This window comes from Ambystoma mexicanum, chromosome 7p (assembly GCF_040938575.1).
Source record: "Ambystoma mexicanum isolate Mex_15411 chromosome 7p, UKY_AmexF1_1, whole genome shotgun sequence".
NCBI classification, from domain to species: domain Eukaryota; kingdom Metazoa; phylum Chordata; class Amphibia; order Caudata; family Ambystomatidae; genus Ambystoma; species Ambystoma mexicanum.
In genome coordinates, this window is record NC_090939.1 from 740,222,812 (window position 1) to 740,247,270 (window position 24,459).

Sequence of the window (24,459 nt, forward strand, 5' to 3'; positions counted from 1 at the left end):
GATTGATAATATTCACCGGAAACAAGAGAAGTCTTCATTATTAGAGCAACCAGCACCGCTCCCCACTTTCAAGGGACATCCGCCCTTTTGTAAGTCTGACATTCCCCAGCATAAGACCCGCCCCCCCCCGACGCAGCTTGGTATTAAGATTTGTGGGGGCGTCTTTTGAAGGGCCTAGTTGGGAGTGGTCAAACTGCTAACTGGCAAAAAGCTCTCCATAAGGTCATTTGTCTGGTCCAATATCCCACCATTGTCCTTCAATGAAACAAGCCCTTCTCTAGTTGAGTCTTTGTTTGAGTCTTTGAGTCTCTTGTGGGCTTTTATCCGGTTTGCAGAGTTGAAGTCTCGTCTACAGGCACGTCTAAATTTGCATGGTTAATCTCATTCTCTTGGCCGATAAAATACTTCCCCAACACACCATTATGTTAGTAGCCGAAAAACTCATAGTTGCTGGTGTTCTGGAACCGACTGCTTGGGTGCTGTCCATATATGCAGCAGTGCTTGCACCATTCAGCACGTCAACAATAAAATGAGGCAGAAGGGGGAGGCCAAAAGGCACTGCGTTACAGAGCTTCACATCAGACCTCTCCCTCCGGTGGCTCACCTCAGATCCCAGCAGCGTGATCGCATCCGTGAATGGAAACAGTGTTTGGTCCTGAGCTGGGATGTTTTCCCGATCACCGGCAGCTGCATCCAGTGCGTTCCATGTCTCTACTTGATACTAATTCTATTGCGCTTCCGGCATAACAGAAAATGTTAATTCTGCTGCGCTTCTGGCATTTTTAGCCTCCGACGTCATGCCTGGCAACACCTGCGTTTCCATGGTTTGATTGTTTCAGCAAAACGAATCAATATCAGTCTTCAGCTTTTAGACGTGTGGACTTGTAGCCTAATACAAAGTCACCGTGACCGGACTGTGTCGTGCACCCCTGAACACGGTCACACAGTCACTCTGCCTCCACTCCACATCGGCTCTGCTGACAGCAGAGTATTTGTATTACGTGTAGCACACGTGAAAAGAGCAATGGTGAACAGACTGCACAACGCCTCCAGCAGTCACAGAGTCACTCTGCCTTCACGTTTATTAATGTTATCTGTCTGTAAAAGCCACAGTTCATTTTGTCTCTGGCCTCTTTCGGGAGGATGATTCATGCTTGAGTAAATGAGTTAGGAGCCTGCCCACCATATAAAATACTGTTGAAAAGCTGCACCAAGAATGGCACCCGCAAAGGGCCATGGTGTTTGTAAAAGGCCAGCGTGTAACTGTCCTGTCCGGGGTCGAACCAGTTCTTAATATACAGATGGCATTGAGAACTTCTTCATTGTTTATAGGGGTGTCAAGGGCCGGTCTGTCCTCCGGGGCTGAGCACGTGGAGTGCCAGCCTGTCGAGATAATTTTGTGTGTCCCCCTCCCATCCTGTGCATTCTGTGGAGTATAGTTGGGTATAGTATTTGCCAAAGTGCTGTGCTATGGCTTCAGGCTCATTGTATATTATACCCCTTTCGTCCCTGATTTTATAGACTGCGTGTTCCACCCTCTGGTCCCTCAGATGGGCTGCCAGTATTGTGTGGGCTTTGTCCCCCTTTTCGTAGTATTTTTGTTTGATGTAACACAATTGCGCGGTCGCCTTCCCCCTTCAGATATCCCCCAATTCCTTCCTAAGATCCCTGATCTCTGCCACGCACTCTTCTGAGCCTTCCGCCGTGCCTGTCAATGCCCTTTCTTTATCCTTGATTTTTCGTTTCAAGTCTGTTTCGAGCAGCATTCTTTTTTTTTGTTTATGCCGCTCTTTCTGAAATCAGGAGGCCATGGAAGGTGGCCTTAACTGCCTCCCAGATTCCACCCAACAATTTGTATGTCTGCGTTTATTATGGTGTGCTCTTGTGAAGCATCTAAAAGAATGTAGTCCATCCTTGTAAAGGTCATATGGGGCGGGGGAAAAGGTGAATGCTTGTGTATGTGCGTGCAGTAATCTCCATGATTCTATCACAAGGTATTCAAGCAGGAGGGTCCAGAAGGCGTCACGGTCCTGTGCAGTGGGGGGAGCTGCGCTGAGTCTCATGGACAACCATTCTATTGTGGGATCAACAATTTGGTTCAAGTCACCTCCACAGTTGAGGTGGCCCGTCTTCCATAGGGTCAAGGTCTCAATGTGGCCATGCAGAACTGGATTTGTCGTTGGTTGGGATTGTACAGCGAGCCGGGAATGACTGCTGTATGGCCTATATTCCCATTCACAGCCAATAGCCTCCCCTCCATTCCTCTTTTAATTTGTAATATCTCGAGGCATAATGATTTTTTAATCAGCATCCCCACCCCCTCCTTTCTTAAAGGGCCTCAAGCCCACAGCGCATACCCCAGCCATTTCCCTTGAAAAGTATATTCTTCCCCCGCTTTGAATTTACTATCCTGCAGGAAAAGGATATCTAGCCCCAAAGTTTTAAATTCCTGCAACACCATGGAGCGTTTCTGTGGCAAGTTCAACCCTTTAACATTCAGTGACCCGACCCTTATACTGACATCATACATATTCAAATGAGTCTCCCTTCTCCAAGACTTTAACCAGCATGCCTATCACTTCAAGACCTGTGATCCAGCCCTGAATCGTCATAGCACCACAGCCCCTGCCCACGACACCCCACACCACTGCACCCCTTGTATATTCATGTAGTCTTATGTTTCCAATTATACCACAACTTTCCCCTGACCCCGTCGTTCCCCATCAACTAGACAGGAAGTAGAGCGACTCTCTCATGGCAGAGATGCCTAAAATATGAGGGCCAACCAAGAAGGGCCCCTCGCCCTCCAACAAACACAACTATATAACAATCTAGAAAATGGCAAGAAAATTCACCTGATAATGGCCAGACAGGGGAGCCGGCCATCCAGTCAATCAGGTGCGAGACCCTGGGCCTCGGGCTATCGCTGCCTGGCAGATTCCCAAGATTGCAAGTAAAGGCAGAGTCAGGCAGTCATGGGGCATTAAATCTTCAGTATGTCTGCGAGCCAGCTGATGGAACCATTTTAGGGTGATCGTTCTGTGCCCCATGGTCAGCACCTGCGTCCTTGGGTAAATAGTTTGTTTCCAAACCGCTACCCTCCACCTTTTCATCGCTTCAAGACCCCTTCAGCTTCTTGCATGGTGACCCTATATTCCTCGTTTTGGTAGTCGAAAGCCAGTGTGAACGGGAACTCCCAGTGGTAGCGTATACCTTTTTCTTGTAGCCACTGGGTCAGGGGGCAGCATTCCCATCTCTTGGTTAGGGTCAGTGAGGAGAAATCCTGGTAGATTCAGATTTGCAAAACCTCAAAGGCGATGTACCCTTTAGTCCTGGATCTTTGAAGTATGTCCATCTTCTGTTTGAAGTAGTGGCATTTTACTAGGACCGACCTTGGGCCATTGGCCCCCTCCTCTGTGGACTCTATCGAAAGAGATCTCTGGGTCATCAAAGAGTCCATTTACAAGGGATTTCACTTGTTGCTTAAGAGCGTCAATGGATTCAGACTGGTTCCTTCATGCCTACGATTCTGATATTGGACCTCGGTTCCCGGTTTTTGAGGTTGTCGATTTTCAAAGCCAGGTCCCTCTCCTTCTGTGGTAGTTACTTTATGCAACCTTCCATTCTTATTTCAATCGGGTCCACCGATAGCTGGTAATTTTCAATCGCTTTGGTCTTTTCTTCAACTTTGTCAGCTTGTCCTTGCAGGTCTCATGTTGCCCACGTTAGGCCTGTCTTTATCGATCGAATCTCCTCCAGGAGCATTCGTATGTCTGCCTTCGTGGGACCCTCTTAGTCATCCCCTCTTACAGGCTGGGCCTCTGGTGTTTGAGCCATTGTGGCTTCGGCTCCGACTCTCCGAAAACTGTGCAGAAGTGTGCTCATGCTGGGGTCCAACATGCTATGAATGGTGGTGTCCGCCTTTGGTCTCTGCTGAGCCACGTTCTGTAGAGGGGATACCCGTGTGCCGTCAGCACTGGCGTCCACCGCTGTGTGAACTACCTTCCGCCCGAGTGTGTGCGCCAGAATGTGGATTGCGGTTGCGGGCAAATTCAGTCAGTGTGTGGAGTAAGCGGCTCTGAAATGGCATTCATAACGTGCCTATACACAAGTGTCTATGGGTCTTTGTGCTGGTGTCTGAGCTTGCTGGTCCATATATCCATGCAGCTAAGCCCCAGCAGGCGCTCCAATAGGTATGGCTCGAAGCTTGCCTGCAGGTGGCCTGAGTACCTCGTAAGGGTTTTCTTGCCAATGTAAACCCCCTTCCCAGAGGTGTTGGTAATGGTCTGCTGTGTTGGGGTCCACCAGGACCGGCAAAGTACCCACCTCCCCTGCACCTTGCTCTTATGTCATGTGCTGGGCAGGCTCGGCCCGCGGTGTGTGCGGTAGCCAGTTAAATTTGATCACTGAGCAGCCTGAGCTGCCTGTAACACACAGCATTGGCATGTTGCTATTGTCCAGTAGGCAGCCCAAACTGTTAGGCTCCAGCAGCCCTAGAGTGCTTCAGGGGCTTGCTTCAATGCATGTCAGGGGTGGGGAGGTGGGATGCACTTAGGGTTCTTCCATGTAAGTATGTTAGTCATTGCAGGGCCCCCACCAAGCACCACAGAGCCCTTAGAGCCCGGGCCGTGTGGAGGTGCAGTAGGGGACCACACATGTGTTGCCTCCACCCATTGGCTCCTGCTTGCACACCAGTGCACTGGGAAGGGTGTGTGGGGGGGGTCACCGACCTGCTGGATGCTGTTGCTGGGGGACGCTCCGGGTTGCTGAGGGCCGCAAGAGCGTGCGGTCACCACTGCCCCCAAGCCATCATGTTTCGTGTGACGCTCCTCTCTGCCATTGTTTCCTCTGAGGTCCGGCGGCCCCCAGATAGCCACTGCACAACTACTGTATGGGACCGCTGGCCCAAGCCAGTGTCACTTAAACCGCTCGGTGGGCCACATCAGGCATTGTGCACCGCAGCCACAGAGCTATTCCACTCGTTCTGTGCTGACTTTAACAGGGCCTCTGTCTCCACTGGCCGTGACATTTCTTCACTGTGTTCTCTGGATTCCCTGCTACGATTTCACTCAGACTCAGTGTGCAGCTTCAGTACACCGTCCGATTACCTCAGTCTGCTTTTTATTAAAATGAATGTGCCATTTATGTATTTTGTTTGATTGCTGTCGGTTGAGGGAGACGGTGGATTAGAGGTTGATCCCGTCTGTGCCCCCTGGTGGTCTCAAAGCCTTTTTTTCCTTGATGTATTGTTAGAAGGATAGACAAGTGGATGCAGTGAGGGTTGTACTTGCCCAAGTCCAAGGGCATTTTGTCCAACCACGTTTGGTGGGTGCCTGCTTGGAGGGTTGGCCGAGAGGTACACATTTGGTCTCGGTGGGGATAAGCTTTAAGTAGGCACTTATCATCCATGTTTGAATGGCTTCAAAGCATGAGTGAAGGTAATCCGTATTTTGTGGGCCCTTGACCTTTAAGTACAGCTGTGCAGCATCTGCGTACTGGTGTATCGTTATGTTGGGGTCATCTGAAAGTGAGCCCACCGGTTTCATCTAGAGGTTTAAGATGACCAGGGAAAGTATGGAACCATGAGGGACGGCACAGGTGATGGTGGGCGCTCGGAGCAGAGGGATCCCAACGCGACAGCCTGGTGTCTGCGAGATATGTAGGATGTGATCCATTTCAGGACTGTTCTAGAGAAGCCCATCCAGCATGCAAGGAGGGTGAGTAGTTTGGGATGGTCGACTGTGTTGACTGTAGTCAAGAGATCCAGGAGCACTAGTAGGCATGAATTTCCTTTATCGATAATTTAAAGGGTGTCGTCGGCCACCTGGATGATGACTGTTTCAGTGCTGCATTTATGGCAGAACCCAGTTTGGTTATCCCGGAGAAGACCTAGTTTCTTGGATTTTGTAAGTAGTTGATTAGGAACTACCTTCTCGAGGACTTTCCTTATAAATGTGAGGCTCGTGATAGGGCAGTAGGTTTTCCAGGTCAAGGGTGGTTTTTTTTCAGGAGTGGGCCTACAGGCCCTTTTTTAAGGACATCTGGGAATGCACTCTTACTTAGGATGTCACTGACTATTCAAAGAGCCATTAGGACAGGACTGTAATTTGTTTAAGGATGGTGGCCGGGAGAATATCATTGTTATGAGAGGTCTGTTCAAAGGACATGGGCATGTACAATAGGTCCTCGGGTGGGAGGGGGAGAGAAGTCAGTGCAGGGTTGTGCGGCCCTTTGGAGGATGTAAGGTGGGGGTGGAGGGGTCAGAGGATGTGGAGCCTAATTGTATTGAACTTGTTGATAAGAATCTTATTGATAGCCTTATACTTCTCTTGGGAATTTGTAACCTCTGGCTCCGGTGTAGGGTTGGAGCAGTGTTTGACTTCTGCATAAAGGTATTTGCTCCCGTTAGGCTGCCGTAATGATGGCGTGTAATAAGTAAGGCTGCCATAATGATGGCGTGTAATAAGTAGCTTTGACTTCGGATATTGGAGTCAGCCGTTTGGAACACAAAGCCTTGAGTGAAAGAAGGTCTTCTGGTTTGTAGACCTTGTGGCAGCATTTCTTAATCGGACCCATGAAGTGTGGGTCAGTTGAGGCTTTCGCCGCTACTTTCTCACACCCCTTTCTCCCCTGGCTGACTCACACCCTGACACAGCACTCTCCATGCTCCACTCTGCTATATCTGATACTCTCAAAGTTCTTGCCCCTGTCATGAGGATCCGCTTGAAGCCCAAAGCCAAGTGCAACTTTTGGTACGACTCAGACCTCGCCACCCTTAAACACAAGTGCAGGGTGGCTGAGAGGAAATGGCGTTCTTCCTGCACATCCTCTGACAAACTGGCCTGCTGCCGGCTCCAAAGGCAATATCGCCTCTGTCTGCACCAAAAAGAGAGCCCACATCCAAGCCTGCGTCTCCGCGGCATCTAACAACTCAGCCAAACTCTTTAAAATCTGCAAGGAGCTGGCCAATCCCGCTGCAGTCTGTACCTCTCCGGTCCCCTCCCAGGCCCTCTGCACAGCTCTGGCTTCTCATTTCATCTCTAAAACTCAGTACATCCTGTCCTCTCTCTCTTCCTCCCCCCTCCTCCCTCTACTCCCTGCTCTTCTTCTTCGGCCACCTCTTGGTAAAACTAACCTGTCTCACGACGGTCTAAGCCCAGCTCACGTTCCCTATTAGTGGGTGAACAATCCAACGTTTGGTGAATTCTATGCCTTTCCCCTGATATCCTCAGACAATGTTTCTAGACCAGTCCGATTTATGAACTCTCGTCAAAACAGGTTCCCCCCTGTTACTCCAAAACCATCAAGGACCACATTGACACCCTGCCTCCTGCTCTGGCTGATTTCTGCAACCACTCCGTCACCACTGGAGTCTTCCCTTCCCCCTGAAGCACTCCCTTGTGCACTCTCTGCTTAAGAAACCCGATGCCGACCCTTCCTGCTCCGCTAACTATCCATCACTCCTTTCCTGGGCAAACTCCTTGAAAAGCTGGCCATCTCTCAGCTTAATCTTCACACTGAATCTGTTGGTTGTCTCCATGACTATCAGTCTGGCTTCAGATCTGCCGGAAACACAGAAACTGGTCTCCTGAACATCCGTGAAGACCTGCTCTCCAACCTTGATTCCAACACCCCCTGTCCTCATCTTACTTGATTTCTCTTCTGCCTTTGACACGGTCAACCATGCCATCCTGCTCAACCGTCTCCCTGATACCCTGGGTATCAACGATCAGGCCCTGGCTTGGCTGACCTCCTTCCTCTCAGATCGACCCTCCCAGGTCCAACTTGTGTCCTTCCTCTCCTCTATCTCTACCTGTGGTGTTCCCCAGGGGTCTAATCTCTCTCTGTGACTGTTCAACCAATACCTGGCACTTCTTGTCCATCGCATTGCCGCTCTCTGCCCCAACTTTCAGTGCTATGTGCATGACACTCAGCTCATTTTCAGGCTCCCTTCTGCCACCTCTTCTCCTTCTCTCATCTCTGACTGTCTGCCATCCAGGATTTGTGTGCCACCAATGATCTCTGCCTTAATGCCAGCAAGACTGAGATTCTCCTCATCGGCACACCTGCTCCCTCCTTTCCCGTCACTCTCTGGCGGGCCTCTCTTGGCCCTCTTCCTGCTCCCACCAGTGAGGCTAAAAACCTTGGGGTCATCTTCGACTCCACACCCTCCTCTCCTCATATCTCTGACGTTTCTAAGAAGTCACACTATCAGCTTCACCTCCGCAGAGGTATTCTTCCTTTCCTCTCCTTCCCCCAGAAGCTCCCTGTCTCCAGAGCTCTGGGTCTCTCTAGGCTGGACTACAACAACAGCCTCTTTCTAAATCTGCCTACCTCTACTCTCCACCCTCTGCAACTCATCCAAAACAGGACTGCGAGACTTGTCCTTGGCCTCAAGCCCAGGGATCGTATCTCTCCAGGACTGAAATCTCTGCACCGACTCCCAGTGGCGACGAGGATTAAGTTCAAAACCCTCTGCATTGTCCATAAGGCCTTCTGGGGCCTGTGGCCTCAATACCTTCAACTCTCTCTTCCTAAATATCTTCCTTCTCGAGCTCTTCGTTCATCCGCCTCCAACTCCCTCAGGGTTAGTCGTTTCTCCAAGCAGCGAGTTGGTGTAGATCTTTCTTCGGCTAGGGCCCTCCCTCTGGAACAGCCTCCCTGCTTCTCTGAAATTTGAGGAGAACCATCTCCAGTTCCCAAAGCACCTCAAGACCTTCCTCTTTGCTTCTGCTTTCTTCCCTCCTCTCCTCTGCTGATCTCCTGGCTGATTCTGAAACTGTACTGGTTACTGTTAGGCAGAAACCTGTGCAGTTCCCTTAGGGACAACTGCAAAAGATGTAGGACTACAGGTGTTTGGCAGTAAACCCACTTGGTAGCAGTCTGTACCACACAGATTCACTTGGTAGCTGTGGCTGAGCAGTCAGACTTCCCTCAAGAAGAGTTAGGCAGTATGTAGAGTATACACAATAGGTACAGGGATAAAGTAGCACAAGCAAACACTGACCAGAGCTTGGGTGTAAAAGTATATAATTATTTATTTAAAGACACACTTGTAAATTACACTAGCAAAAAGAGGTAAGTAAATTCAGCACACAGTCACTATCATACATATACAACCCTATTCACTTATTAGACAAGTCTTAGTGAGAAACACCACTTATTTTCAGACAGAGGTGAGCGCTTAACATAAGATGGCACTCTAATAAGTTATAAAGAAAGGGAGGGAAAAAGGCAGAGTTAAGGAAGCACACAAGTTTCAATACTTTTAAAAGAACCACAGTAAGGCAGGATAGGCAGAGTTCTACTGGAGAGCAAGGAAGTCAATTGCAAGGCCCACTCTTGGAGAGAGCAAGCAGAAGGGGTCCAGGTTCACACAGTGGGGTTATGCCCAAAGAGTCTTGTAGATAGTTTGCACAAAAAGGATGAAATTAGAGTCAGGACAAGTTAGCTAGGTTGTCCCAGGCTAGCCCAGGTTAGAAAGTCGAGGCTTTACTGTCACCCCGAACAATCTGTCACAAGGGAAGCCAGGCGGGACACAGTACCTTAAGTGTGAAGGAAGCTTCAGCGGGGGTAGTTGTTCCTAGCAGCAGGTGCAAGTCGGTGTTTTGTCCAGAGGAAGAGGAGGTCTCGCCGTGGAGGAAAGGTGAAGGTCGTTGCACTACCAGGGAAGAAACCAGCTGCGGAGTTCTTCGGTTAAAAGGTACTACCCTTCTCTTCGCGGTAGTGGTAAACCGTGGTATTCCGGTTGCCGGGGTGCTTGGCACAGGCAAGGCGGCCACGAGATGCTCCAGGATGGTGAAAAGAAGGCAAAACTGGTTATCCCCACCAGTCAAAGGAAGAAGACTCTCCGGACTGGAGATCTCCTCTGTCGTCGGGAAAAGTGGTGAGACGGTTCAGCAGGGCTCCACCGGTGGTGTCGTTGTTGCAGGTCGGCTCAGCTTCTCCCTCCTCGGATTCTTCGGTCCTGTGGCGACTTCTGAAGTTCCAGTCCCCAAAGCCCTGCTTTTATGCAGCACACCCCCATTCACTCAACCTAGCTGTCAATCAAACATGCTAAGTGGTGTGCCGGCCGGCTCACCACTTGGGCCAATCACACAAGAGTGCGACTTGAGTTACCAGGGCAACTCAGTCCAGGGTGCCTAAACCCCTCCCACACACCCTGTGGTACCCAGAAAAAGTGGCACCACTTTTAGAGGCTTCTGTGGAGAAGCCCGCCAAAAAGTGGAACAAAGAGCTCGACTTGGGTTGGAGTCACAGAAGAGAACACAAACGCCATTTGAGAATCGAGTTCTGGCAAAAAATACCAACCAGTGAATTAATATTAAATAAATAAACCGGCGGTATGTTCGAGGCTATAATAATTAAATAATTAAAGTTGGTAGCCTCGAACAATGGGAAAATCCCATAGAGATATATTCGCGGTCGAATATAAAAAAGTAATATCCACTGCCACCAGCCAAAACTCGATCAGGGGGGACGGAGATGTGCCCCCTCGAACAACAGACCCCGGGGCAATCGAATTGTCCCGACCAGTACGTCCACAATATGATGGTTTGTACTGGTTTCTGTTCATAATTTGGGACTAGTAAAGCCAATGGTGACTTTACATGCCCTGGGAGACAGTAGTCAGTCCCAGGGTATGGAGTCTGTTGGGGGGTCGCTACGACACCCCTGGGTTATGGCATGGAGGGTGCTGTGTAACCCATATCAAAAACACATGAGACCCTATGGAGTAAAAGACCCCATAGCCCATAAAACACATGGCAAGATAAAGGAACACCTCAAATCATGTCTAAGAGTGGGAGTAAAAGAGTCTCACTCTTAGGAGAAAAGAATAAACCCCAAAAATCCAGCAAAGCTGCTGGGGGACTCACTAGGTTTGGGAAATTAGCCTTTACAGAGAATTCTCCCTAACAGTTACCTGGCTATCCTCTGATCTCTGGCACAGGTCCCCTCCCTGCCAGTTGCACACCTGCACTCCCCCTCCCTTCCTTCCCCCCCGGCAACCCTTGCACTTGGGGACTGTTTCTGTATCCCTACTGCCCCTTCTAGCACTTGACACCTGTTGTCTGCACTTACCCCTGCACTTGCCGCTTGCTGGCCACACTTTTATTTATTATTTATTGTCTTTATTTTACTGTTATCCCATGTGCTGCACAGCCCCCTTCACACTCCCCCTGCACTTCTTCCCCTTTCCCTGTCCCCTGCACTTGCGCGATCTGAATATCAACCGGCCTAGTAGGATCGCTGTCTCTGCCTTCCCTCTGTTTCCCCTCCCTTGCCTCGTCACGCCTTGAAACACTTGTGTATAGGTGCGTTATAAATGCCATATATCATATATTAGGGGGTGGACAGTTTGGTTCTGGCACAATTCCATTTTTTCCAGAGCAAAAGTATCTGACAAATCCTGTAAGGGTTTGGCTAAAGGTTTCTAACAGCACAATGTTTGCAGAGCTGGGGAAGTTGGAGAAACTGTTATCCAGTGTCACTCCTCAAAGATTTTTGAAGGAGCGACGTATCGCCATGGGGGCATTTAACCGGACCATTGTTGGCTGTCAGGAAGTGTGATGACGAAAATGGGATAGCTGGATGATCTGGGCAGTCGAGCACAATTAAATCTATGTGGCTTAGAAGAGGGGAAGAGGATAAGATGAGGTCTAGGGTATTATCCTAATTTGTGAAGGGGCTAGTTCATGTTGGGGTATGCCCAGTAATTCTGCCAAGGACAGAAATGCCTTTCTTTTGCTTGATTGTGTCCTGGGGAGGTTGAATTCTCTGCTGCTGCCCGGTTGGGAAGAGGATATCAAAGATGTGTGCGGAGGTTTGTGTGACCCCAGTTACTGTAATGAAGATAACATAGAGTGTATTGGTCAAGATCAAGTCTAAAATGTTTGCTGTGTGTAGGATGGCCTGCTTAAAATGTTGAATTTAGCCCAGTCATGTTGGTAATCCGTAGCAATGCATAGGTGGTTAAGGTAATGAGTATATAGTGAGCCAATTGGTCCTTCCTATAAGGTACATTTTCTAATTTTTGTATTTTATTGTTATTTATTTAGAGCTCTCGCCAAGGTGCTGAACAGGAGTAGACGATACAGTCAATATGAAAAGGACAAATGAGAATATAAATGATAAAATTCCAGATTAAGAATCATTCGATAGAAGGTAAGCTTTAAAGCGAGAATGTAAAATAGCAAAAGAAGAGGAAGTATGAGTGTGAGAGTATTCCGAAGCTTGGGGGCTAAACGGGGGAAAAAGCAGAAATGAGGTGGCAGCGCACTGAGGTTTGAGGAGAGCAAGAACTGAGCTTGCGAGCAAAGTGGTTGGGGGGGGGGATGAAAAAGAAACCAAAGAAGCAAGATAAGGAGCAGTCAAGCCATGGGTACATTTGAAAAGAATGAAGAGGAAATGGAAAAGTAGTCGGAAGTCAAATGAAAGTCAGAGGATAGATCGAAGAGATGGGACTGACATAGAGAGGCAGAAGCTAATATGAATAGCAGAATTATAGATGGCCCTCACAAAGGACGTGGAGGATTAGCAACATGGGTGGTGAATGAAAGAGGGAGATCAACCAGAACACAGATTCCTAACTGAGTCAGAGAAGGGGATGGATGAAGGAGGAAAGAAAAGAGGACGGTGGGGTGGGCCGAGATATCAGAGAAAGAGGAGGGAATAAAGAGTACCTCAGTTTTAGATGGATGTGCATGGAGAAAGCGAGAGTTCGTCCATGCTAGGCAAGCCAAGAAACAGTGGATTATGAATCTCATTGGAAAAAGAAGAAAAGGATAGAAAGATTTGAGAATGATCAGCATAAAAATGGAGGATAGATTAGAAGAAGAGATTCATGCGCAAAGATGGATAGTATAAAGGGAGAAAAGGAGAGGGCCAAGGACAGAGCATGGAACACCACATTTTTGTTGGCATATATTTTTTTTAACTGAAACTTCGATTGGCATAATACAGACATAATGCAATATAAAAGTCAGAAGCAAGTTAACATTGAAATTCTGGTTTTTGTAATTTATTTAGTTATTTTAATTTTATTTATTACATTTGGTTATACGCCCAAACCCTGGGATGTCCCTGCGTAGGTTACAAGGTTACTTGGAAGCTAATTAATCAACTGTTCGACTTAATACGGCCATGAAATAGATTGAGAGGGAGAGAGGAAGGGGAAGGGGAAGGGGAATGGGAGGGGAAGCAAGAAGAGAGGGTAAAAAATAAAAAAAATCACACAACATGATGCATCAGTTTGGTCGGACAGGGGTATTCCACATATGTTCACCGCATTTATCAATTCATGACATTGTAAGGTGTCTCGATTAAGGGCTGAAAAAATATATGCTCTTTGCCTGCCACATGTTCCAAGAAGGGCCCCCATATTCGCAAGAATCTCAACATCCGTCCTGCCGCTAGTGCGGACACTCTTTCCATCCCCATCAAATCCCACACCTTTACTTACCAGTATGCAATGTATGGACCCTCTGCAGCTTTCCAGAAGCATGCACGGGTGATTTGGGCTGCCATCAACAACTGTGAGATTAGATCTGCCGTGGAACCGGTCATGGGAAAGGAACCATCCTCAGGAACATCTCCCAGCAGTAGGACAAGTGGGCACATGGGGAGCTGGGTGCCCGTAATCTCTCAATTTTTTGATCAGATATCCAGCCAATAAGACTGTATGATTGGGCAGTGCCACCACATATGAGCTAGGTCACCCAACTGCCCGCATCCATGCCAGCATCTGTCAGAATAGGTAGGGTGGATTGTGTGCAGGTGCTGCGGGATAAGTACCAATGAAAGCACAGTGTCAGCGCTCCTTCTTTAACAAGAGTGGGCCGCAAGCTTTTGTGTGCTCTGGCCCAGATCCTTGACCAGGATTCTTCAGAAATGTCCAGGCCCAGTTCTTTTTCCCATGCCAACATGTAGGGGAGTTTTTTCCTCAGACGCAACGTGTTCCAGGAGTTTATAACATGCAGAGACTGTGTGTATTTTGCCCATCCAGCACTTTAAGTTTGATACCTGTTGGGGTATGGGTCCCAGCTTGCCGGACCACAGGATAAGTCACCCAGTGGCGCAATTGGCCATAACGAAAGCGCTCTGATTCAGGGAGGTTGAACTTTTCTTTGCACTCAACAAAGGTCGGGAACCCTGCTTCGTATAGAGATCCTGTAATTGTAAGAGTTCTTCGGCGTTCCAGAGGTAACACCTTTTTGCCTGCATACCCGGAGAGAATGCTGGGTTTAGGGTGACTGGGGAGAGCGGACCCAGTCGTGATTTGAACAACCTCTGCGCACAGGCTTTATCCTGGTTTTGGAGAGTCGCTAGTGTGGTAATCAGCAGTGTGCCACGCTGAGGCTGCTCTTCTTTGGGGGGGGGTGGAAGATGGTCCAGGGGGAGGGGGAGGTGGCCTGTTCTATGCCTTTCCATTTGGCGGCGTCACTAGCATCCACTCACCCCAAAATCGAGGCCACTTGCGAGGCCCGAAAGTAGCGTGGAATCGATGGTAACCCAAGACCACCCAGCATTTTTCCTCTTGGGAGTTTGCGAGGAATTTGTTTTTTTTTGCACTGCCAAATGAACTGCCTCACTGCTTTCTGTAGGTAGAGTAGATCAATTTCTGGGATGAGCACAGGCAGGACCTGGAAAATGTATCGCAGCTTCTCGTAAGGAGAGTGATTTTGAAAGCACAAGTACGGCCTAGCCACAATATCTCCTGTGAGTCCCACTGTTGGAGGAGTTATTTGACTTCCTTACAGAGCCCAGGGATGTTGGCCTTTGCCAGACCAGAGTAGGTCGGGGTTAGGTGGACCCTTAAGTAGGAGAATTCTTTATTCGTCCATCAGAATGGAAATGTTTCACATAGGGTTGTCAAGGTTACCAGTGTCTGTCAGGTTCATACCAATAGATTTCTCATAATTTATCTCAAACCCTGAGACTTTGGCGAATTGGTCTAAGAGGTCCATAAGGGCCAGCAGAGAGACTAGGGAGTCCTTCAGAAAGCACAGTACAGTGGCCCTCATTATGTGTCTGGCGGTAACCGTGCCGGTAAAACCGGCAGGCAGCTGCAGGACTGTAATGATTTACTGGTGCCTGACTTGCCGGAAACATCGGGGCATTACAACCCCAGCGGTCCGGTAAGTCAGGACTCTATAGGAGTGGGGACCATAGAAGCACTGGCACCGTTGATAACGATGCTCGTGCTTCCGTGAAAATCTGCCTGCGGAACCATACCCGCCCGCTGAGTCGTAGTTTGCCGGTCCGGAAACAACGCTGCCAGTAATCTTACCAGCACCGTTGTTTCCGGACCGGCAGACTTGTAATGAGGGCCATTGTATGCATATATTGCAAGCTTGTGACATTCCCCCATACGTAAAACCCTGGATGTCGGATGAAGACTAACGCGCCAGACCAGGCCCTCCATAGCTAAGATGAATACTAAGAGGGATAGAGGGTATCCTTGCCTGGTCCCATTACCCAGTGGTACCAGAGAGGACCAGCACATGTTAACCCTAATGCGAATGGCTGGGAACTGGACGTTTGCAAGTACCAGCTTGGTGAAGTGCAGACCAAAGCAGAAGGCCGGCAGTAGCAGTTTCAGGTAGCAAAAAACAAGGGGGGGGTCCTGGGAGTCAATCTGCCGGACATTAGTCTCGGGTTACGAGAGACTTACCCAGAGTCTTTAGCTCACTATCTTTCACAGAGCAAAAATATCCAAAACATATCAGTCTTTGTCCTGCCCTAGGGCAGTCCAGCACTGAAATGCTAGGCAATTCTCCTCTGAACAAGAGTACCAACAGCAACCCCAGACCTAAAGAATCTGGGTAAGGCTCTTGTAACCAGGACTAATGTCTGGCAGAGGGACACCCAGGACCCCCCCATGTTCATTTGCATAATTTAAGTAGCTTTAGGTCACCCCAAGTTACTAGGGGAATCCAGACGTGGACCCCTTGCTTACTATTCTTAGAGAGGCACAGCTCTACCCTACTGAAGAGGTCCAACCAGACTGAAACGCGTGTCTGGGGTTGCTGTTGGTACTCTGGTTCAGAGGAAAATTGCCTAGCATTTCGGTGCTGGACTGCCCCAGGGCAGGACAAAGACTGATATGTCCTCTGTGAAAGGTAGCAAGCTAAAGAATCTGGGTAAGGCTCTCGTAACCAGGACTAATGTCAGGCAGAGGGACTCCCAGGACCCCACCCTTGTTAATTTGCAGTTTCAGGTAGTCCCACTGCATGCTATCAAACGCCTGATGGGCGTCGAGAGATAATACTGATCTTTTCCCTGGGATTTGGGGGGGCAAGTGCTATGAGGTCCATAGCTCTGTGGATATTTTCATGGGCTAATGGGTTTTGTATGAAGCCTGTCTGATGATTATTAATTAACAATGGGAGGGTTTCTCCAAGTCGCAGGGCCATCATTTCGCTAAACAATTTTGCATTGGTATTGAGCAGGGTGATGGGCAGTACGATGAGCATTCTGCCGGGTCTTTCCCCTGCTTAAAGATTAATTTAGTGGCTGATTCACCATGGTGTGCCGGAGGTAAAGAAGTTGAACAGTTTGGTCAGATGAGGAGTCAGCTCCGCACTGAATGTCTTGTAGAATTTGTTAGAGAAGCAGTCAGGCCCAGGAGCCTTTCCTGAGGGGAAGTGAGCGGATTGCCAATAAGACCTCTTGGTCAGTGATAGGCCCTTCCAAGAGATTCTGCATGTCCTGGGGGAGATGGGAATTAAGAATACAATGATGCATTGTCTGATGATCCCCCTGTTGTGTAGCTGAGTGTGCCTGTTAAAATTGCTCCATAATGCTGAGTTTCCCTTCACAGCCCTTTTTTTCAGTTTTGCAGCTAGCAACCTGTTAGCCTTGTTCGCCTTTGTGTAAAAGTATTGTTTTGTGAGTAGCATGGAGTGTGCAGCTCACCCCACATGGTGTGCCTCCAGAGCCTTCCAAGCCACCTGCAATTTCTGAAGCGATCACCGGGACCCCTTCTCCCTATGTACCCTCTCCCTTTCTCGGACCCCTTCCTCCAAATGAGTTTGGTGCATCTTCCGGGATTCCCCCTGCACCACTTACTGCTCTATTATACAGCCTCTAATAACCGCCTTCCCAGCGTCTCAGACCTTATCAAGCCCAGATTGATTTAACATTATTTCCGGCTACCAACATACACCACAGATGTTCAGTTTGTTGAAAAGTTGATGTTAAATGTGGAAAGAAAAATGCGCGCTGGGTCGCCACATGGCCACATTCAGAGACTAGATGTTTGAGTGATTCTGCTTCGTTTTTACAGAACCTACATTTATCATCTATTTCTTTATAATGTCTCAGGTACATCATCTCTTTGGTTGTATATATATTCAGCCGAAATCTTAAAAATTTATTGCGATGGTATCTTGATGGAAATCTTGTTAGGTATTTGGGCATCTTGTCTAGGGTATTACAAGTCAAGCCTAAGTTAAGTGAAGATGGCATTGCTTCAAGTAGTTCTTCATTTTTTATCCAATACCAAGATCTCAGTTTTCTTTTGGCAATCTGTGGTTTATTACATACAGTCTCCCAAGCGATGTCCATGGCCGCTAGTGACTTTCTGATTTTCATAGCCCAGATATATATCATTCCAGAATAATATGTGGCCTCCATTTCTTTTAAGATCTCATAAGCTGGAGCAACTATGTTTAAGTTCATTTTTCGTAACAAGACAATGTTCTTCCATAGAATCAGGCCATCTAATGGATCAAGGCCTAGTTCATGTCTTATTGCTACGATGGAAACAAAGGTTGGAAGGGCTAAAACTCCTCTCCAAAATTGGCCTTCCAGAACTGCCCAAATACGATTATCGATGTTTAATCCTGCCTCTGCCCCGTAGGTCAAGGCAGGGATGACTTTTTGTCGATAGAAGGTCATGACCGGAATCAAGGTAAATTTGCCAAATTCATTGTGCAGGCGTTTTCCTTGAAGGGTGAAAGCAGTCATACAATGCTTCAGATCTAAGATCCACTCTTGTTCTCTGATTGATTTGTTTATTTGTATCCCTAGATATCGTATAGTTTGTACAATCTCAATCTTTTCTCCTGATGCGTACCAACTGAAATTCTCAGCCAATCTTTTCTGTGATAACCCGAAAGACATGATCTTTAATTTCCCAGCATTTATTTCCAAACCATTCGTTTGCAGATACAAAACCAACGCTTGTATTAGAAGTTGTAGTCCAATTTTAGTTTGATCGAATAATACAATGTCGTCGGCATATGCCGCATAACTAATTGGTTGGTTGTTTACTTTAGGGGGAAAGCAGCGAATGTTCGCAAACGCCTCCGGTAAGTCAGCAATATATAACTTAAATAATAGGGCTGCCAAGGGGCAGCCCTGTTTCACTCCTTGGGTGGTTGGAATTTCTTTCGTCACGGTACCTTTGTTATCAATGCAGACTTTTATTGAGGTTCCTGTATGTAGGGCCATAAGTGGATGAAGAATATTTGGAGGACATGACCATGATGTTAATTTTTTCCATAGATTTGTGCGATTGATTTGGTCAAAGGCCTGCCGCATATCTATGAAAGCTACAAAAAGTTTCCCCTTAATTTTCATTGATTCGAGCTTGAGTATGTTTACAATGAAAAGATTAATTTCTGTTCCAACATCTTTTGTGAAGCCTGTTTGTCGCTTATCCAATAGATTGTTGAAAGAAGCCCATTTGGAGAGTTTTTGTTGTAAACTTGTAGCAAAGATTTTGCCTATTATATCCAAGAGGGCAATTGGGCGATAGTTGGCCGGGTTATCCCTATTGCCCTTCTTGAATATTGGCACAATAATTGCGGTCCTCCATGAACTCGGTATCATCTTGGCTACTGAAATTACTTCAAACAGGTCTACAATAAAGTCGGCCCAAAGTTCCTTTTTCTCTTTTAAGAGAACATTTGTTAACCCATCAGGGCCTGCTGCACGGGAGTTCTTCAATTCTGTTATTTGAGTGATGATTTTTGCTCTAGATTCACATACATCCCATGTCGCCGGTAGAGTCAGTTGTTCTTGGATGCTCGGAGCTGAGGTGTTTTTAAAAACTTCCCTAAAGTGTTGTTCCCAGGTTAGCTTCGATATTCCATTGATTAAACCAGATTCCTGGGTATAATTGTTATTTAAAATTTTCCAGATATCTCGTGAGTTTCGCTGAATAATTAGGCCTAACATTGTTTCAGCCCCTTCTTGATCTCTAATTATCTTGAAAGATTTTAACCAATTTCGGTATTTGGTTTTACAATTTTGGATTTCCTTTTTTTTCTGAAAAGAATTATTACCTTTCTTGTTAATTTGTCTGATGTTTTTGATAATTTGTTTCTTTTGATGGTTTACCTGTGCACTATATATATATTTTTTCTGAGTTTGAAGAGGTTTATGAGTTTGTTTTGTTGCAGTGCCAAATTGAATTAACAGAGGTGCATAATTTATTCTATCAGAAGTAGTTGTTATGTCATCCTTAAGACCATCTCTCAGCTGACAGATGTGATGGTCTTTAATTCGCAGCCTGTTCAGACCCTCATTCACCTCCAATGGTAAGCCATACTGCGCTGGTGTTATGCGCTGTTCTAGTATACAAAATAGCTCCAATATGCTGTGATCACTTACAACTGTTTTGCTTATGGACAATCTTGCAACTTTCGACCAAAAAGAAGCAGAAATCCAAAAGTAATCTAATATTTTTCAGCTTTTATCTCTATTCCAAGTAGAGTTTGGGGGAATGTCACCTTGAATACAACCATTGACCATCTCGCAATTTCTGGATTTCATCGCTTCCAACCATTTATCTCTTCTAGTTGGTACTACAGTTGATGCAATCCTATTTTTGGAAGATTTTTCGAGCCATGAAAAGTTATGATTGTCTCCAAGCTTGATGTTAAACAGGGATCGATAATTGCCGTCACTGATTTAATAAAGCTTGCAGAGGAGATCATAGCCGGGTTCCAATATAGGTTAATAATCAGTAGTTGTGGGGAGAGTTTATTTTCCCCCAAACTCAGCTGCAGTAGTGATCCATGTACAAAAAGCTTTGGCATAAATGTTTGAATTACCTCCCAACCATAAGCATTATTAACCATTGTGATTAAACCAGAAAAAGGTCTCCCACGCTGATGCTTTCCTGCTTTATTTAAAACAATGGTATAACCATCTTTAGATGGAGCTTCTCGGAGCCACGTTTCTTGGAGACAGATGATAAAATTATTTGCTAAGGCCTTGGGGAAATCATTAAATAGATGAAGGAATCCTCTGGTGTTCCAGGAGAGGATCCCACAATTTTCTGTGCCCTTATTTACTGATGGTTATGTTTGTTGATTTTTCTGTGATGCAGCTCGTTTTATGATTTCATCATAGTTTTTCCAGGTGGATTTAGTTCCAGCTCCACGTTCTCGCGAAGAAAATTGATTCCTTAATTTTTCACGAAGATAATCATTTCTTGATTTTATTTCATCACTTTTCACATAATTTGATAAATTCCTCTCTGAGTGTATTTTGAATCCATAAGATAGTAATTCATCTCGTGCAGCTAAAAGGGTTTTTTCTACTGCTGATGAATTTATATGTAAAAAGACTTTGTCAGCGGATTTCTCTGAGATATATTCAACGATTAGAATGTCTTCTGTAGTGATGGTACGTAGTGAAGGGATGATATGAAATAGTTTCATAACATTTCTTCTATTTAAGTTAACATCTTTATCATCAGACAACACATTTTCCACTCTGATTTTCCAAGTTTGGTATTTGGAACTAAATTGACGTCTATCACTTTCATTCATTCTTATTGAGGTTTGTTTGTTCCGCTGAGCAGCAGTCATTTTAGGATTGAAATTTTGAGGTGATTCAGATACTATTTTTATGATTGGAATCTGCTGTGTATTAGACCGATTAAATTCCAAAGAGTTCCTATCAGAAGTTGAGGGAAACATAGTGACCTTTCTAAGCCCTTTTACCTCATCACGTATTTGTTCTCTAGAGGGTGCTTCACTTGGTCCAATTGACCGTCTTTTGCTCAGTGATTCCCCAGACAAAGTTGAGGTAGAACTAGCAGAATCAAGTGAGTAAGTTGAGAGGTCACATAGATCCACTGATTCCTCGTCGTGTGCTGTTTGTTCAGATTTAGAGTCTAGGCGAGCACGCTTATTTGGATTTTGTTTCTGCATTGAGGAAAGCTTTACATCATTCGGCTTACTCCGTAATTCTTTTGATTGCACAGTGATGACATTAACTGCAGACACCTCATTTGTAGGGCGTTCAAAAAGCGCAAGCTTTGGAGGAATCACTATGTTCCTTACAAATTGTTTGACATTAGTATTACTTTTTTTACCGGATTGTTTGATAGCTTTTTTGGAGCCAATCGTACCTTTTTTTCAGACAATATTGGTGCCTTTAAGCTATCAACTGGAAAGTTCTTAGCTCCACCCTTAAAAATGTCAAACGAATTTGTGGTCCTCGGGGCAGATGGTAAAATTTGATTTTCAATCACACTACGAACCTCCAGCGCTTGTAATGGACCTACAAACTCTGTAACCGAATGAGTCAAATCTGTTGTTTCTGCAGCACCAGAGGAAGCCTGAGTTTCTTGTATTTGTTGTTGTTGTCCCCCTATCTGCGAGAACCCCACTAGTATTTATAATAGGACAGAACAGCGGGGCTACAGAATTAGATTTGTTTTTTTCTGATTGAACTAGAGTTTCCTGAAGTCGTGTATTATTCACGTTGATACAGGGGAGCCCCACTTGTAGAGTGTTCTTTGAAAGATGAACCAAAGCCGGTACGGAGTTTGTACTTTTTGGAGTGAAAGTAGTTCGATTTGAAGTGACTGATCCACTTAAATGCTCCGGGATTTGTTCTGTATTCACCGGGGTATTGTGCCTTACCCATTTCATACATTCAAGCGTTGCAGCCATTAAGGTGGAATTATCCACATGGGTGCTTGCTAGGAGATCTCCAAGGCGATATTGCCATTGTGAGGACGTCTCTGCCTCTCTGTCCATTCTTTGCAGCAGAGCATTGTTCATATGTTCCATCGTATCCACTTCTGAGATAAGCTGATTAATTTGCAAACTCTGGTCTTTTATGGCCTCATTTAGACTCTCGTACAATTTTACGAAAGGAATGAGCGCCAGAGAGGTGGCGGCCAATACATTATTATGAATTTGAATGCCAGCTGCAACTGACAGGTTAGATTTGTTCATGTGTTCCTGTACAAAAGTTGCAGATGAAGATTTTGGCGTGGTTTCATGTGTTTGTTTGACCATAGACTCTCGCCTCCTCCTTCGTTGCTGTAAGGACTCATCTTCTGCCTCGTCTTCATTCATTTGATTTAAACTCTCCATCCCAGCAGTAGTTACAACATTATTGTCACCAGAGGTAGTGCAGTCAATTACTGAGCTGTGGTTGGAAAAGTTCAGGTCAGGAAATCCAAATTTGGAATGATGACAGATGTTATTAGAGCTACATCTGCTTAGTGCAGAATTTGTATGCTTAAATTTGGATTTTTCTCCAAAACTCTGTATCAGCTTTTCTTTGATGGAGTTGTAGTCAGCAGTTAGCCTCTCTGTCAAACGTGCCTCTCGTCCTGCCGGGTCAAGGGCTTTAATTGAAGTCTCCAATGTTGTTATTAGGTTTGTTCCTGTATTTATCAAATTAAATTGAGGTGCTGTAGAGGTTGCAGGTAGACTCCGCGTTCCCACCCCGTATACTGCTCTGCCACTATTTGCAGTTGTAAGTAAACGAGGGTGTGACGGATTAAGCTTTCTTAGACTCTCTTTTCGGCTTTCAACTCCGGTTTTTGAGAAACCTAGAGAGGCTTGTGGTGACATTGACACATTAAGTTCGGCACCTTGAAATTTCGCTGATGCCAACGTCATGGACGTCATTGCTCCTTCATTTGTTTGAGATGCACTTTGTAAGTCATTTTTGTCTGCCTGCCCAATCGGTTGGTTTAGGGGAGGCATAAATATGAGATTTGTCTCATGTAAGGTATTTGCGGGCACTTGGATTGACAGTAACTCTGAATCCGTTACATCAAAGGGAGACAAACGAGGAAGTATTTGCCTCGATCGCGTTACCCTGCATTCTCAAATCCGTGAATCGGGTCGTAAAACCAGTGGAGAGGGCTGAAGGCCGAATTATTGAGATTTCACATTTATTGCATTTTTCCACTAGTAATGTTTTATCCAAAACATCTGATCTTTCATGTGCATGAGCATATTTAGTGTATGCAGCACTAAGAGAGCTCTTTTTTGTTTGCATCGTTATACATGATGCACAAGGCAGTAAAAGTGTCAGTTGACGTGCTGCATTCGGAATCAGTTTCAATCGACAGCGAGTAAGTAGATTGTCGTTGATGATAAAGTTTTCTGTCAAGGTAAGCAAAGAGCTTACTATATATAATGGCGGTGTTGAACATATAATTTCAGGTTGTGTCATTTGAGGCAACGTAGACATATTTAATGTGATGGTTCTTACCTCATTTGCTTCATTTACCATCGAGGTGTTTTCCTCAAGGGTACTTGACAGTGTCTGTAAGGGATGGTCTGACCGCTCAGACTGTAGTCGGCTTTTTCTGCTTTTGACGTGTTTGGGGGCTCATCATACAGGTTATCGGTTTGCGTCCACTGCGTACAACAGCCGTATAACAGCCAGTGGGCTTCTTTCCACCGGGCTTACAGCCACAAGGGTGGTTGCCTCCGGGTTTTGAAGTGGAGCCAGGTCACGTGATGCAGTCACGTGCTGTATGACACGCCTCCTCCAGGAAGCGTGTGGAATGCCCGTAAAAACAAACAAAAACCTCTGCCGGCTCGTATTGAAAGTTCAGATAAGGGCTGAAGCCTGCTACTGCACGGCACACGAGCAGAAATATTTTCTGAAAGTAAACGCTCACACTGAGCGGGCGGCAGCCTCTGGGTTTTGAAGTGGAGCCAGGTCACGTGATGCAGTCACGTGCTGTATGACACGCCTCCTCCAGGAAGCGTGTGGAATGCCCGTAAAAACAAACAAAAACCTCTGCCGGCTCGTATTGAAAGTTCAGATAAGGGCTGAAGCCTGCTACTGCACGGCACACGAGCAGAAATATTTTCTGAAAGTAAACGCTCACACTGAGCGGGCGGCAGCCTCCGGGTTTTGAAGTGGAGCCAGGTCACGTAATGCAGTCACGTGCTGTATGACACGCCTCCTCCAGGAAGCGTGTGGAATGCCCGTAAAAACAAACAAAAACCTCTGCCGGCTCGTATTGAAAGTTCAGATAAGGGCTGAAGTCTGCTACTGCACTGCACGGCACACGAGCAGAAATATTTTCTGAAAGTAAACGCTCAAGATTGCTTTATCGCCTCATAAACATTGGAGCAGATTAAAGGATCCTCCAGCAGGAAATTATTCAGGTGCCAGAGGGGTTTATTCGGGGCAGATGGGCAGCGTGGGGCCATCGTGAGTGCCAAGGGTGCATGT

The 24,459-nt window shown here is 46.4% G+C and overlaps 1 protein-coding gene across 11 annotated transcripts in view; it reads left to right on the top strand.

Moving 5' to 3' along the window:
* The window catches only part of CDKL5 (cyclin dependent kinase like 5), a 2,489,742-nt gene that overhangs the window by 663,874 nt on the left and 1,801,409 nt on the right, over window positions 1-24,459 (top strand). For 9 of the 11 annotated variants that reach the window (XM_069636841.1, XM_069636839.1, XM_069636845.1 and 6 more), the window contains exon 4: window positions 12,060-12,165. The exons of the other annotated variants lie outside the window; for them this stretch is intronic. The gene's annotated coding sequence lies outside the window, so the exon portion shown is untranslated. The remainder of the gene's footprint in view (window positions 1-12,059; window positions 12,166-24,459) is intronic. 11 annotated transcript variants of the gene reach the window in all.